Source organism: Canis lupus, chromosome X (genome assembly GCF_003254725.2).
Source record: "Canis lupus dingo isolate Sandy chromosome X, ASM325472v2, whole genome shotgun sequence".
NCBI lineage: Eukaryota > Metazoa > Chordata > Mammalia > Carnivora > Canidae > Canis > Canis lupus.
Genome location: NC_064281.1, coordinates 68,299,253 through 68,314,449, shown reverse-complemented (window position 1 = coordinate 68,314,449; position 15,197 = coordinate 68,299,253).

The window sequence follows — 15,197 nt, the reverse complement described above, 5'->3', positions numbered from 1 at the left end:
TAATAAATTAAAGTTTTATTTATGTTTTTATGTATTTATTTTAGAGAATGAGAGAACGTGAAAGCAGAGTGAGGAGCAGAGAAAAAAGGAGAAAGTCAGAAAAGAATCTCAAGCAGACTCCACTCTGAGCATGGAGCCCAATGCATGGCTTGTCTCACAACCCTGAGATCATGAGCTGAGCTTAAACCAAGAGTTGGAGAATTAATGAGACACCCAGGGGCCCCTCAACTATGGAAATTTTTGAACCTATATTGCCAACATTTCAAGCAACAATAGTTCCACCCTCCCTACACTTGAGTCATTATTTCTGTATATAAGAACACAAGAATAACTACAATATCATTCAACTTGGATGAATAAAGATAATGTAGAAATTAACTGACAATAAGTGGTTATACAACAGTCTTATTTCAAAGTTTCAACTATTCCTGATAACAATGAATTTTAACAGGGATATTTACTAACCTAAGTAAATTTTATGACCACCAACTAAATGTCATGGTCAATGTAGTTGTAAAATCTATTTCATCAGACAGGTATCCTAGTATGCTTCAAAATTTACAATATATTCTGCCCCTCCTAGAGATAAGACTGATTTTGATTACAATATTTTTCCTCTCATTAAGCAAATCATTGTCTTATTAAGATGTTAATATAACTATGACCTGTAATTATGTTATATTATCAAGGACTTCCTTAGCTATGGAATATAATTAAGTGCTTGAAACTTAAAGATCTTTAGACGTTATAAGAAAAGTTAAAGTAATGGGAAGTCAACTGTTATCAGAATCAACAAATATCCACATAGTTCAGCCTCAGGCATAAATAAGAACTTCTATATAGAGATATTCCATGGTTCAGACATAATACTTAAAAGTTATTTTAAAATAATTTTTATACATTTGTATTATGCAAAGCACAAGTTTTAATGTTTTTATTTGTAAGTTAAAATTTGCAGGGAAATTGTGACTTACATTTTATTTAAAAATATTATTTCAGCAATATAGGTGGTATTTTATTTATTTATTTTATTTAAAATGAATTAGCCAACATATATTACATATTTATTTTCAGATGTAGTGTTCAATAATTCATCAGTTGCCTAAGACACCAAGTGCTCATCACATCATGTGCCCTATTAATGCCAATCATTCAATTAACTCCTCCTCCCAACCACCTCCCCTCCAGCAACCCTCAGTTTGTTTCCTATAGCTAAGAGTTTCTCATGGTTTTTCTCTCTGATACATTCCCATTCAGTTTTTCCTCCCTTACTCTATTATCCTCTGTGCTGTTTCCTATATTCCACATATAAGTGAAATCATATGATAATTGTCTTTCTCCAATTGATTTCACTCAGCATAATACCTTCCAGTTCCATCCATATTGATGTAAGTGGTATTAGTCCTTTCTGATGGCTGAGTAATATTCTAATATGTATTGATATATATGATATATATATATACTATATACATATGTATAGCTAGAATACTCCTTTGTTAATTTGAACGTCTTTTATTTCTTTTTTGTTGTCTGATTGCTGATGCTAGGACTTCTAGTACTATGTTGAACAACAGTGGTGAGGGTGGGTATCCCTGTTGTATTCCTAACATTTTAGAAAAGATCTCAAGTTTTCCTGATTGATGATCATATTCACTCTGGGCTTTTGGTAGATGGCTTTTTTGATGTTGAGATATGTTCCCTCTATCCCTATACTGTGGAGACTTTTAATCAAGAAAGAATACTATATTTTGTCAAAGGCTTTTTCTGCATCAATTGAGAAGATCATATATAGCTATTGTCCTTTCTTTCATTGATGTATGTATCACATTGATTAATTTGTGCATATTAAACCACCCCTGTACTGCAGGAGTAAACCTAGTTGGTCATGGTAAATAATCCTTTTAATGTACTGTTGGATCCTACTGGCTAGTATCTTGGTGAGAATTTTGGCATCCATGTTCATCAGGAATACTGATCTGTGATTGCCCTTTTTGATGGGGTCTTTGGTTTTGGGGTCAAGGTAATTTTAGCCTCATAGAATGAGTTTGGTAGATTTTCTTCCATTTCTATTTTTTGAAAGAGCTTCAGAAGAAAAGTACTATTTCTTCTTTAAATATTGGTACAGTTATGCTGGGAAGCTATCCAGCCCTGGACTCTTATTCATTGGGAGATTTTTTATTATTAATTTTATCTCCTTGTTGGTTATGGGGTGTTCAGGCTTGCTATTTCTTCCTGTTTCAGTTGTGGTAGTTTATAAGTTTCCAGGAATGCATCCGTTTCTTCCAGGTTGCCTAATTTTGGCATATCATTGTTTATAATATGTTCTAAAATCATTTTTGGGCAGCCCGGGTGGCTCAGTGGTTTAGCGCCACCTTCAGTCCAGGGCGTGATCCCAGAGACCTGGGATTGAGTCCCGCATCAGGCTCCCTGCATGGAGCCTGCTTCTCCCTCTACCTGTGTCTCTGCCTCTCTCTCTGTGTGTGTGTGTGTGTGTCTCACGAATAAATAAATAAAATCATTTATATTTCTTTGGTGTTGGTCATGATTTCTCCTTTTTCATTCATGATGTTATTTATCTGGGTCCTTTCTCTTTTCTTCATGAATACTCTGGCTAGGGATTTGTAGATCTTATTAATTCTTTCAGCTAACCAGCTTCTACTTTCATTGTTCTTCTCTCAAGTACTTCTGGGTTCTATTTCATTGATTTATGCTCTAAACTTTATTTCTCTTCTCCTGCTTGGTTGAGGCTTTATTTGCTGTTCTTTCTCCAGTTTTTTAGGTGTAAAGTTAGCTTATGTCTTTGAGACTTTTCTAATTTTTTGAGAAAGTCTTGTATTAAAATTTACTTCCCTCTTAGGACCACTTTTGCTTTATCCAAAAGACTTTGAACATTTATGTTTTCATATTCACTAGTTTTCATGATTTTAAAAAGTTTTTTTTTTTTTTTAATTTCTGGGTTGACCTCTTCATTCTTTAGCAGGATGCTCTTTAACCAACAAGTGTTTGAGTTCCTTCCAAATCTTGTGATTGGGTCCAAGATTCAAAGCACTGTGGTCTGAAAATATGTAGGGAATATTCCTAATCTTCTGGTATTGATTTGTGACCTAGTATGTTTTCTATTCTGGAGAATAATCCATGTGTGCTTGAGAAGAATGATTATTCTGTTGTTTTAAAGTGGAATGCTCTGAATATATCTGTGAATTCCACCTGGTCCAGTGTGCATTCAAAGCCCTTGTTTCCTTGTTGATCTTTTGCATAGATGATATATCCATTGCTATGAGTGGGGTGTTGAGGTCCCCTACTATTATTGTATTATCATCTGTGTGTTTCTTAAATTTGGTTAATTGTTGGTATAATTGGCTGCTTCAAGTTAGGAGCATAAATGTTTGTAATTGTTAGAAATTCTTGTTTGATAGACCCTTTTAGTAGGATATAGTGTCGCTCTTCATCCCATACTACAGTCTTTGGTTTAAAATCTAATTTGTCTTATATGAGGTTGCTACCCCAGCTTTCTTTTGAGGTACATTAGCATGATAAATAGTTCTCCACCTCATCACTTTTAATTTTTTTTAAAGATTTTATTTATTAATTCATGAGAGACACAGAGGGAGAGGAAAAGACATAGGCAGAGGGAGAAGCAGGCTCCCCATGGGGAGCTTGATGAGGGACTTGATCACAGAACTTCAGGATCATGACCTGAGCTAATGGCTGATGCTCAACCACTGAGCCATTCGGGTGCCCCTCCACCCCATAACTTTTAATCTGTAGTAGCCTTTAGGAATAAAATGAGTCTTGTAGACAGCATACGGATGAATCTTGCTTTTCTAGCCAATCTGATATCTTGTGTCTTTTTCTTAGAGCATTTTGCTCATTTCAAAATAGCAGAGTAAGTATTGAAAGATATGAATTTAGTGCCATTTTATTACTTGTAAAGTGCTTGTTATTGTGGATTGTCTGTTTCTCTCTGGTCTATGTTACTTCGGGCTCTCTCTTTGCTTACAGGGTCCCCCTCAATATTCATTGTGGGGCTGGTGTAGTGGTTACAAATTCATTAATTTTCTGTTTGTCCTGGAAGCTCTTTATCTCTTCTTCCATTTGGAATGACAGCCTTCCTGGATAAAGTTCTTGTCTGTATGTTTTTCTCACTTAATACCCTGAGTATATCATGCCATCCCTTTCTGTCCTGCCAGGTCTCTGTGGATAGACATTCTGCCAGTCTAATATTCCTACCCCATTATACTAAGGGCTTTTTTGCTTCAGCTTCTCTCAGGATTTTGTCTTTATCTCTGAAATTTGCAAGATTCATTATTACATGTTGAGGTATTGATATATTTTCACTGCTTTGGGGAGGGGTCCTCTCTATCTCTTGACTTTGATGGCTTTTTCCCTCCCCAGATTAGAGATTTTCTTAGCTATGATATTCTCAAAAATCTATTCTGCCTCTCTCTCTTTCTTCTCTCTCAGTGATCCCAATAATTCTAGTATTGTTTTATTTTGTGTCATCACTGATTTCTTGAAGCCTCCTCTCTTGGTCCCTTAATTTCTTTCCTCTTTTCTTCAGCTTCCTTCCTTCCCATCAACTTGCCTCCTATGTCTCTCTCCCACCTTATTTATTCTACTTGTTAGAGCATCCAATTTTGACTACATCTAAGTTAAAGAATTTTTCATTTCAGACTGATTGGATTTCATTTCTGCACTAAGTGATTTTCCAATGTCTTCTTCTTTATTTTTTCAGTCCAGCTGGTAAGGTAACTTTATAATTGTTATCCTGAATTCCAGCTCTGACATTTTACTTATATACATATGGTTTAGATCTGTAGCAGAGAGTATTGCCTTTGATTCTTTCTTTTGTTGTGAATTTCTCCTTCTAGTCATTTTTCCCAGAGAATAATGGATGAACAAAGAACAAAATAAAAAATGTCAACCATGGCCCAAGTGGAATACACACTAGAGAAATGAAAAGAGTTCAGAAACCAAAAGAGAAAAGAACAATAACCAAAAAATGGGCGGGGGAGGGATAATATAAGCTCCCAGGATGGACAAGACAGACTGATCCACTTCATCATGTGTGTATTTTGGTCCATGTGTTAGAAGGCACTAAATCCCTTAATTGTAAAGAAAGCAAAACGTATATACATACAAAAATAAAATTGAATAGAGTGAAAAGAAGCCAAAAATGAAGAATACATCTAAAAAATGCAAACACATAAAAATTTTAAGTTAAAAACGGCTTAAAAATGAAGCGTTGATAAAATAAGATACTGGTTCTAAAGGGGGAAATTGAACATTTTAAAATGAAAGATACGGGGATCCCTGGGTTGCGCAGCCGTTTGGCGCCTGCCTTTGGCCCAGGGCGCAATTCTGGAGACCCGAGATCGAATCCCACATCGGGCTCCCAGTGCATGGAGCCTGCTTCTCCCTCTGCCTGTGTCTCTGCCTCTCTCTCTCTCTCTGACTATCATAAAGTAAAAAAAAATAAATAAAACGAAAGATGCATGAATCATGATATAAATCCTTGTATTCTGTATACTCTTTTCCACTGGCACTGAAGTCTTGCACTCCTGTTTGGTCAGTAAACTTGATGTTCACCTGTTCTTCCAGCTGGTCTTCTGGGGGAGGTACCTGCTGTGCTTATTCTCAGGTGTCTTTGTCTGGGTGTAGTTGCACTGCCTCTTGCAAACAGGCCAGACTCAGTGTAAGCTGGTTACTCTGTGTGGCTTTTGTTCCCAAGGATTCCTGTGCCTTTTTAGAGGGTGAAAATAAAAATGGCAATGCAGAATCTCAGCCCAGAGCTGAAAGTTTGAGATGTGTGGCAAACATAGCAGACTCCTGCAGTGTGCACCCACTGATCCTTCTGGCAGAAGGCAGAAGGTCAGTGCATTTCTGCATTTTGCAGAACCTGGGCAAAAAGAGTGTTAGCTCGATAATGCATGCATCTGCCCCACCCCTTCTGGAGAAATGGAGAGGATTTCCCCTTTTCAATTCTTTACAGGGCCCCAGCACTGAGAACTGTCACCGAATTGTGCACATTGTTCCGACCATCCTTGGGGAAGATGGAGGGTAACAATGTTCCTGTCCTTCTCAGGGCCCTGGCACTGAGAACTGTTGTCTAGTTGTGTGCACACCTGCTCCACCTCTCCAGGGGGAATGCAGAGAGTTGTCACAATATTGCCCTTTGCGGCCCCCCCAAACAGTTGTTACTCAATCATGATGCAGTTCTCAGTTTATGACAACCCAAGCTGAGAACCCACTTCTGGGCCTACTGGTCATAACCTGTTTCCCTGATCCAATGCTTGAGAACTCTGCTGGCTCAGGCACCTCTGTTCTTTCTGTTATTCTGGGGATCTTGAGACCACACTGTCCCACTTAGGATTCTGCTCCCCTCCACGACTGGGGACCTTTCAGGCAGGGACATCTCTCCTTGGAGCAGTTTTTAAAAGTTCCTGTTTTAAGATTTTATTTATTTATTCATGAGAGACACATACAGAGAGAGAGAGAGAGAGGCAGAGACACAGGCAGAGAGAGAAGCAGGCTCCATGCAGGGAGCCCGATGTGAGACTCCGAAATCACGCCCTGAGCCAAAGGCAGGTGCTAAATTTCTGAGCCACCCAGGCTTCCCTAAAGATTCCAATTTTACACTGTGATGTTATATCACTTTCCAGTAGCTAGTTTTTATTATTATTTGTAAAGATTTTATTTATTTATTCATGAGAGACACAGAGAGAGAAAGAGGCAGAGACACAGGCAGAGGGAGAAGCAGGCTCTATGCAGGGAGCCCAATGTAGGACTTGATCCTGAGACCCCAGGACCATGTCCTGGCCCAAAGGCAGGCGCTAAAACATTGAGCCACCCAGGAATACCCCTCCAGTAGCTAGCTTTTAGAAGCTCCTTTCCCCTTATTGTTTATCTTCTGATATATCCCCTCAGTTTAACTTTTCTGCACTCCTACCTTGCAAAAAGTCATAGCTTTTCTCTTTGTAGAATTACAGCAATTCTTTTCTTGCATCTCAGATTGAATTCATAGGTGTTCAGAATGATTTGATAGTTATCTAGCTAAGTTTAGAGGACCAGAGGAAACGAAGTCCTCTATCCTGCCATCTTGCCTCCCTCTCCTCTACTGTATGTTAATTATAATTCAAAACATAAGCATTAGCGTGAATAAAGAAACAGAAGTTTCTTTTATTTTTTCCCAGTTCATTAATATTCATTCTGCAAATTTTCTTATACCTCGTATGTAAAAATTTGAAATATTTTTTAAATGTGTGTGTGGAACTCCAGGAAGAGGGGGCAAGGTGGCGGAAGAGTAGGGTCCCCAAGTCACCTGTCCCTACCAAATTACCTAGATAACTTTCAAATCATCCTGAAAACCTAGGAATGTGGCTTGAGATTTAAAGAGAGAACTGCTGGAATGCTACAGTGAGAAGAGTTCACGCTTCTATCAAGGTAGGAAGACGGGGAAAAAAATAAAGAAATAAAAGGGGGAGGGGCCCGTGAGGAGCCGGGCTAAGGCCGGGATGAGTGGCCCCAGGACAGGAAAGTCCTGTCCCGGAGAAGCGGGAGCTTCACCAATCTTCCCAGACCCAAAGGCACTCGCAGGGAATTGGACCAGGATTCCAGGAAGGGCGGGGATGGCTTCAGGCTCCCAGGGTCACTAATAGAGGACCTGCACCCCGGGGGAGAGCGCTCCACACCCCACAGCCGAGCTCCCTAAAGGGCTGCAGCGGCGCCAGTAGGGCAGGGAGCAACTCGGAGGCAGCTCTGTGGGGAGGGGGCTGCGCAGCACCAGGAGCTCAATTCCAGCAGCATAGGCCCCAGAGCCCAGGGCACCGGGGGACACAGCCCAGGATTCGGGGCTACCCCAGGACAGGCAGAGGTTGAGAGGGCACAGGACAGCAAGGACACTCCTGCCCTGTGCGGATTGATGGCCCCTGCCCCGGGAGCATGGAGGCCCCTGCAGATTAGGAGCTGCGGTAGTAACTGCGGGAGCTGACTCTAGAGCTGGAGAGCTGCCCACCCCACTGCTGTTGTTCCTCCTGGGGCCTCACAGGATAAACAACCCCCACTGAGCCTCACAGAGGCCTCACAGGATAAACAGGAAAAACAACTCCAACTGAGCCGGGCACCAGGCAGGGGGCTGAGCAGCTCCCCCAGGTGCTCACACCTGAGAATTAGCACAGAAGGCCCTTCCCCCAGAAGACCAGCTAGACTGACTGGGGAAAAGCAAGTTATTGACCAAGCAGCAGTGGAAAGTGCCAGGGGAAGTCGAGGGATTTACAATATATAGAATCAGAGATTACTCCCTCTAGTTTTTTGTTTTCTGTTTGCTTCCCCCCCTTTTTCCTTCTTTAATTCTTTTCTCTTTTTTTTCTTTTTCTTTTCTTTTTTCTCTTCTCTCTTTTTCTCCTTTTCTCAGAACAACTTGTTTTTGGCCACTCTGCACTGAGCAAAATGCCTAGAAGGAAACTCACTTCAAAAGAAAGAATCAGGGATCCCTGGGTGGCGCAGCGGTTTAGCGCCTGCCTTTGGCCCAGGGCGTGATCCTGGAGACCCAGGATCGAATCCCACGTCGGGCTCCCGGTGCATGGAGCCTGCTTCTCCCTCTGCCTGTGTCTCTGCCTCTCTCTCTCTCTGTGACTATCATAAGTAAATAAATAAAAATAAAAATAAATAAATAAATAGTTAAAAAAAAAAAACAAAAGAAAGAATCAGAAACAGTCCTCTCTCCCACAGAGTTACAAAATTTGGATTACAATTCAATGTTAGAAAGCCAATTCAGAAGCACAGTTATAAAACAACTGATGGCTCTAGAAAAAAGCATAAAAGACTCAAGAGACTTCATGACTGCAGAATTTAGATCTAATGAGGCTGAAGTTAAAAATCAATTAAATGAGATGCAATCCAAACTAGAGGTGCTAACGACGAAGGTTAACTAGGTAGAAGAACGAGTGGGTGACATAGAAGACAAGTTGATAGCAAAGAAGGAAACTGAGGAAAAAAGAAAAACAATTAAAAGAGCATGAGGATAGATTTAGGGAAATAAATGAAAGCCTCAGAAAGAAAAATCTATGTTTAATTGGGGTTCCCGAGGATGCCAAAATGGACAGAGGTCCAGAATATGTATTTGAACAAATCATAGCTGAAAACTTTCCTAATCTGGGAAAGGAAACAGGCATTCAGATCCAGGAAATAGAGACCCCCCCCCCTAAAATCAATAAAAACCGCTCAACACCTCGACATTGAATAGTGAAGCTTGCAAATTCCAAAGATAAAGAGAAGATCCTTAAAGCAGCAAGAGACAAGAAATCTCTAAATTTTATGGGGAAAAATATGAGATTAACCGCAAACCTTTCCAAAGAGACCTGGTAGGCCAGAAAGGGCTGGCAGGATATATTCAGGGTGGTAAATGAGAAGAACATGCATCCAAGAATACTTTATCCAGCAAGGCTCTCATTCAGAATAGAAGGAGAGATAAAGAGCTTCCAAGACAAGCAGAAACTGAAAGAATATGTGACCACGAAGCCAGCTCTGCAAGAAATACTAAGGGGGAATCTGTAATAGAGGAAGTCCAAGGGAACAATCCACAAAAACAGGAACTGAATAGGTATCATGATGACACTGAATTCATATCTTTCAATAGTACCTCTGAACGTGAATGAGCTTAATGACCCCATCAAAAGGCGCAGGGTTTCAGACTGGATAAAAAAGCAGGACCCATCTATTTGCTGTCTACAAGAGACTCATTTTAGACAGAAGGACACCTACAGCCTGAAAATAAAAGGTTGGAGAACCATTTACCATCCAAATGGTCCTCAAAAGAAAGCAGGGGTAGCCATTCTTATATCAGATAAACTAAAGTTTATCCCAAAGACTGTGGTGAGGGATGAACAGAGACACTCTAACATTCTTAAAGGATCTATCCAACAAGAGGACTTAACAATCATCAATATTTATGCGCCGAATGTTGGAGCTGCCAAGTATATCAATCAATTAATAACCAGTTAAGACAAGCTTAGAAAATAATACACTTATACTTGGTCACTTGAATGTAGTGCTTTCTAATATCAATAGGTCTGTTAAGTACAACATCTCCAAAGAAACAAGAGCTTTATTATTTTTTAAATATTTTATTTATTCATGAGAGACACACACAGAGAGAGAAAGAGAGAGAGAGAGAGGCAGAGACACAGGTGGAAGGGGAGCAGGCTCCACGCAGGGAGTCCGACGTGGGACTCAATCCCGGGTCTCCAGGATCATGCCCTGGACTGAAGGCAGTGCTAAACTGCTGAGCCACCCAGGCTACCTGAAACAAGAGCTTTAATTGATACACTGGACCAGATGGATTTCACAGATATTTACAGAATTTTACATCCAAACGTAACTGAATACACCTTCTTCTCAAGTGCATATGGACTTTCTCCAGAATAGAACACGTAGTGGGTCAGAAATCAGGTCTTAACCATACCAAAAGATTGAGATTGTCACCTACATATTTTCAGACCATAATGCTTTGAAACTAGAACTAAACCACAAGAGGAAGTTTGGAAGGATTTAAAACACATGGAGGTTAAGGACCATCCTGCTAAAAGATGAAAGGGTCAACCAGGAAATTGGAGAAGAATTAAAAAGATTCATGGAAACTAAGGAGAATAAAGATACAACCGTTCAAAATCTTTGGGATACAGCAAAAGCAGTCCTGAGGGGGAAATACATTGCAATAGAAGCGTCGATCCAAAAAACTGGAAAGAACTCAAATACAAAGCTAAGCTTACACCTAAAGGAGCTGGAGAATAAAACAGCAAATAGATCCTACACCCAGCAGAAGAAGAGAATTAATAAAGATTTGAGCAGAACTCAACGAAATAGAGACCAGAAGAACTGTAGAACAGATCAAGAAAACCAGGAGTTGGTTCTTTGAAAGAATTAATAAGATAGATAAACCATTAGCCAGCCTTATTAAAAAGAAGAGAGAGAGGGCTCAAATTAATAAAATCATGAATGAGAAAGGAGAGATCACCACCAATACCAAAGAAATACAAAGGATCTTAAAAACTTACTATGAGCAGCTTTGCGCCAATAAATTAGGCAATCTAGAAGAAATGGATGCATTTCTAGAAAACCACAAACTACCAAATCTGGAACTGGAAGAAATAGAAAATCTGAATAGGCCAATAACCAGGGAGAAAATTGAAGCAGTCATCAAAAACCTTCCAAAACACAAAAGTCCAGGGCCAGATGGCTTCCCAGGGGAATTCTATCAAATGTTTAAAGAAGAAACCATACCTATTCTACTAAAGCTGTTCAGAAAGATAGGAAGAGATGGAATACTTCCAAATCCTTTCTATGAGGCCAGCGTCAACTTAATTCTAAAAACAAAGACCCCACCAAAAAGGAGAAGTATAGACCAATATCCCTGATGAACATGGATGCAAAAATTCTAAACAAGATACTAGTCAATAGGATCCAACTGTACATTAAGAAGATTATTCACCAAGATCAAGTGGGATTTATTCCCGGGATGCAAGGCTGGTTCAACACTCACAAAGCAATCAATGTGATTCAGCATATCAGCAAGAGAAAAACCAAGAACCACATGATCCTCTCAATAGATGCAGAGAAAGCATTTGACAAAATACAGCATCCATTCCTGAATAAAAACTCTTCAGAGTGTAGGAATAGAGGGAATATTCCTCAGCATCTTAAAAGCCATCTATGAAAAGCTCACAGCAAATATTCTAAATGGGGAAACACTGGGAGACTTTCCCCTAAGATCAGGAACAAGTCAGGGATGTTCACTCTCACCACTGCTATTCAACATAGTATAGAAGTCCCAGCCTCAGCAATCAAACAACAAAAAGAAATAAAAGGCATTCAAATTGGCAAAGAAACAAACCTCCCTCTTCACTGATGACATGATACTGTACATGGAAAACCCAAAAGACTCCACCCCCAGATTGCTAGAACTTGTACAGCAATTCGGCAGTGTGGCAGGATACAAAATCAATGCCCAGAAGTCAGTGGCATTTCTATACACTAACAATGAGACTGAAGAAAGAGAAATTAAGGAGTCAATCCCATTTACTATTGCACCCAAAAGCAGAAGATACCTAGGAATAAACCTAACCAAAGAGGTAAAGGATCTATACCCTAAAAACTACAGAACACTTCTGAAAGAAATTGAGGAAGACACAAAGAGATGGAAAATTATTCCATGCTCATGGATTGGAAGAATTAATTTTGTAAATGTCAATGTTACCCAGGGCAATATACACGTTTAATGCAATCCCTATCAAAATACCATGGACTTTCTTCAGAGAGTTGGAACAAATCATCTTAAGATTTGTGTGGAATCAGAAAAGACCCCAAAAAGTCAGGGGAATATTGAAAAAGAAAACCATATCTGTGGGCATCACAATGCCACATTTCAGGTTGTACTACAAAGCCATGGTCATCAAGACAGTGTGGTACTGGCACAAAAACAGACACATAGATCAATGGAACAGAATAGAGAATCCAGAAATGGACCCTCAACTTTCTGGTCAACTAATATTCGAAAAAGCAGGAAAGACTGTCCACTGGGAAAAAGACCATCTCTTCATTAAATGGTTTTGGGAAAATTGGACAGCCACTTGCAGAAGAATGAAACTACACCATTCTCTTACACCATACACAAAGATAAACTCAAAATGGATGAAAGATCTAAATGTGAGACAAGAATCCATCAAAATCATAGTTGAGAACACAGGCAACACACTTTTTGAACTTGACCACAGCAACTTCTTGTAAGATACATCCCTGAAGGCAAGAGAAACAAAAGCAAAAATGAATTATTGGGACTTCATCAAGATAAGAAACTTCTGCACAGCCAAAGAAACAGTCAACAAAACTAAAAGACAACCTACAGAATGGGAGAAGATATTTGCAAATGACCTATCAGAGAAAGGGCTAGTATCCAAGATGTATAAAGAACTTATTAAATTCAACAGCAAAGAAACAAACAATCCAATCCTGAAATGGGCAAAAGACATGAACAGAATTCTCCCAGAGGAAGACAGAGACATGGCCAACAAGGACATGTGAAAATGCTCCACATCTCTGGCCATCAGGGACATATAATTCAAAACCACAATGGGATACCCCCTCACACCACTGAGAATGGGGGAAGTTAACAAGACAGGAAACCACAAATGTTGGAGAGGATGTGGAGAAAGGGAAACCCTCTTGCACTGTTGGTGGCAATGTGAACTGGTGCAGCCACTCTGAAAACTGTGTGGAGGTTCCTCAAAGAGTTAAAAATAGATCTGCCCTGTGACCCAGCAGTTGCACTGCTGGGGATTTACCCCAAAGATACAGACGCAGTGAAACGCCAGGACTCCTGCACCCCAATGTTTATAGCAGCAATGTCCACAATAGCCAAACTGTGAAAGAAGCCTCAGTGTCCATCAAAAGATGAATGGATAAAGAAATTGTGTTCTATGTATACAATGGAATATTACTCAGCATTTAGAAACGACAAATACCCACCATTTGCTTCGATGTGGATTGAACTGGAGGGTATTATGCTGAGTGAAATAAGTCCATCAGAAAAGGACAAACATTTTATGGTCTCATTCAGTTGGGGAATATAAAAAATAGTGAAAGTTAATAAAGGGTAAAGGAGAGAAAATGAGTGAAAATATCGGTGAGGGTAACAAAACATGAGAGACACCTAACTCTGGGAATCAGTGGAAATGGAGGTGGGTGGAGGGTTGGGTGACTGGCTGATGGGCACTGAGGGGCCACTTGACAGGATGAGCACTGTGTGTTTGCTATTTTTTTTGGCAAATTTAGCTCCAATAAAAAAATTGAGAAAGACTAGAATGGGAGAAGAATTTTGCAAATGACCTATCAGATAAAGGGCTAGTATCCAAGATCTATAAAAATACTTATTAAACTCAACAGCAAAGGAACAAATAATCCAATCATGAAATGGGCAAAAGACATGAACAGAAATTTCACAGAGGAAAACGTAGATATGGCCAACAAGCACATGAGAAAATGCTCCGCATCACTGGTCATCAGGGAAATACAAATCAAAACCACAATGAGATACCACCTCACACCAGTGAGAATGGGAAAATTATGGGGAATACTCTTGCACTGTTTATGTTCAGAGAAACTATTGAAATATATGAACTTAGCGTCATCAGATTACCTATAGTCTGTGATTTTGTGGATTGTTTCTTTGGGCTTCCTCTTTCTTTTACAGTGTCCCCCTTAATATTTCTTGCTGACGTGGTTTTGTGTTCACATATTCTTTCAGTTTCTATCCTGGAATGTTCAAAATTCGGAATGTTCAAGAAGGGGAACACTCTTGCACTGTTGGTGGGAAGGTGAACTGGTCCCACCATTCTGGAAAACAGTGTGGAGTTTCCTTCAAGCTTTAAAAATAGAACTACCCTATGACCCAGCACTTGCACTATGGGGGATTTATCCAAAAGAACTAGATGCAGTGAAATGCCGACACACCTGCACTCCAATGTTTATAGCAGCAATATCCAAAATAGCCAAACTTTGGAAGGAGCCTCAATGTCCATTGACAGATGAATGGATAAAGGAGTTGTGGTATATATGTCGATGGAATATTACTCAGCCAGTAGAAACGACGAATACCCACTATTTTCTTCAATATGGATGGAACTGGGGGGTATTATGGGAGTGAGGTAAGTCAGTCAGAGAAGGACAATCAGATCGTTTTACTCATATGGGGAATATAAGAAATAGTGAAAGGGTTTATATGGAAAAGGATGGAAAGTGAGTGGGAGAATCAGAGAGGATGACAAAACATGAGAGACTCCTAACTCTGGGAAATGAGCATGGGGTAATGGAAGGAGAGCTTGGAGGGGGGGATTAGGAGACTGGGTGAAGGGGCACTTGACAGGATGAGCAGTGGGTGTCATACTATATGTTGGCAAATGGAACTTTAATTTTAAAAATAAGAAAAGCTATATAGTTTTAAAATTTTGCAGAACATTGTAGGACCAGTTAAGCTTTACTTTTTTTTAAATTTCCTGGCCTTTTTTTTACTTAACTCCCAGAAACTTGAACCAACAATTCAAAACATATTTTCTTCCCATGCTTGAAATTGTTAGTTACTACTCTCCAACTTTGAGTGCATTTATTTCTTCAAAGACCATCTATCCAACCTTAACATGTCTCTT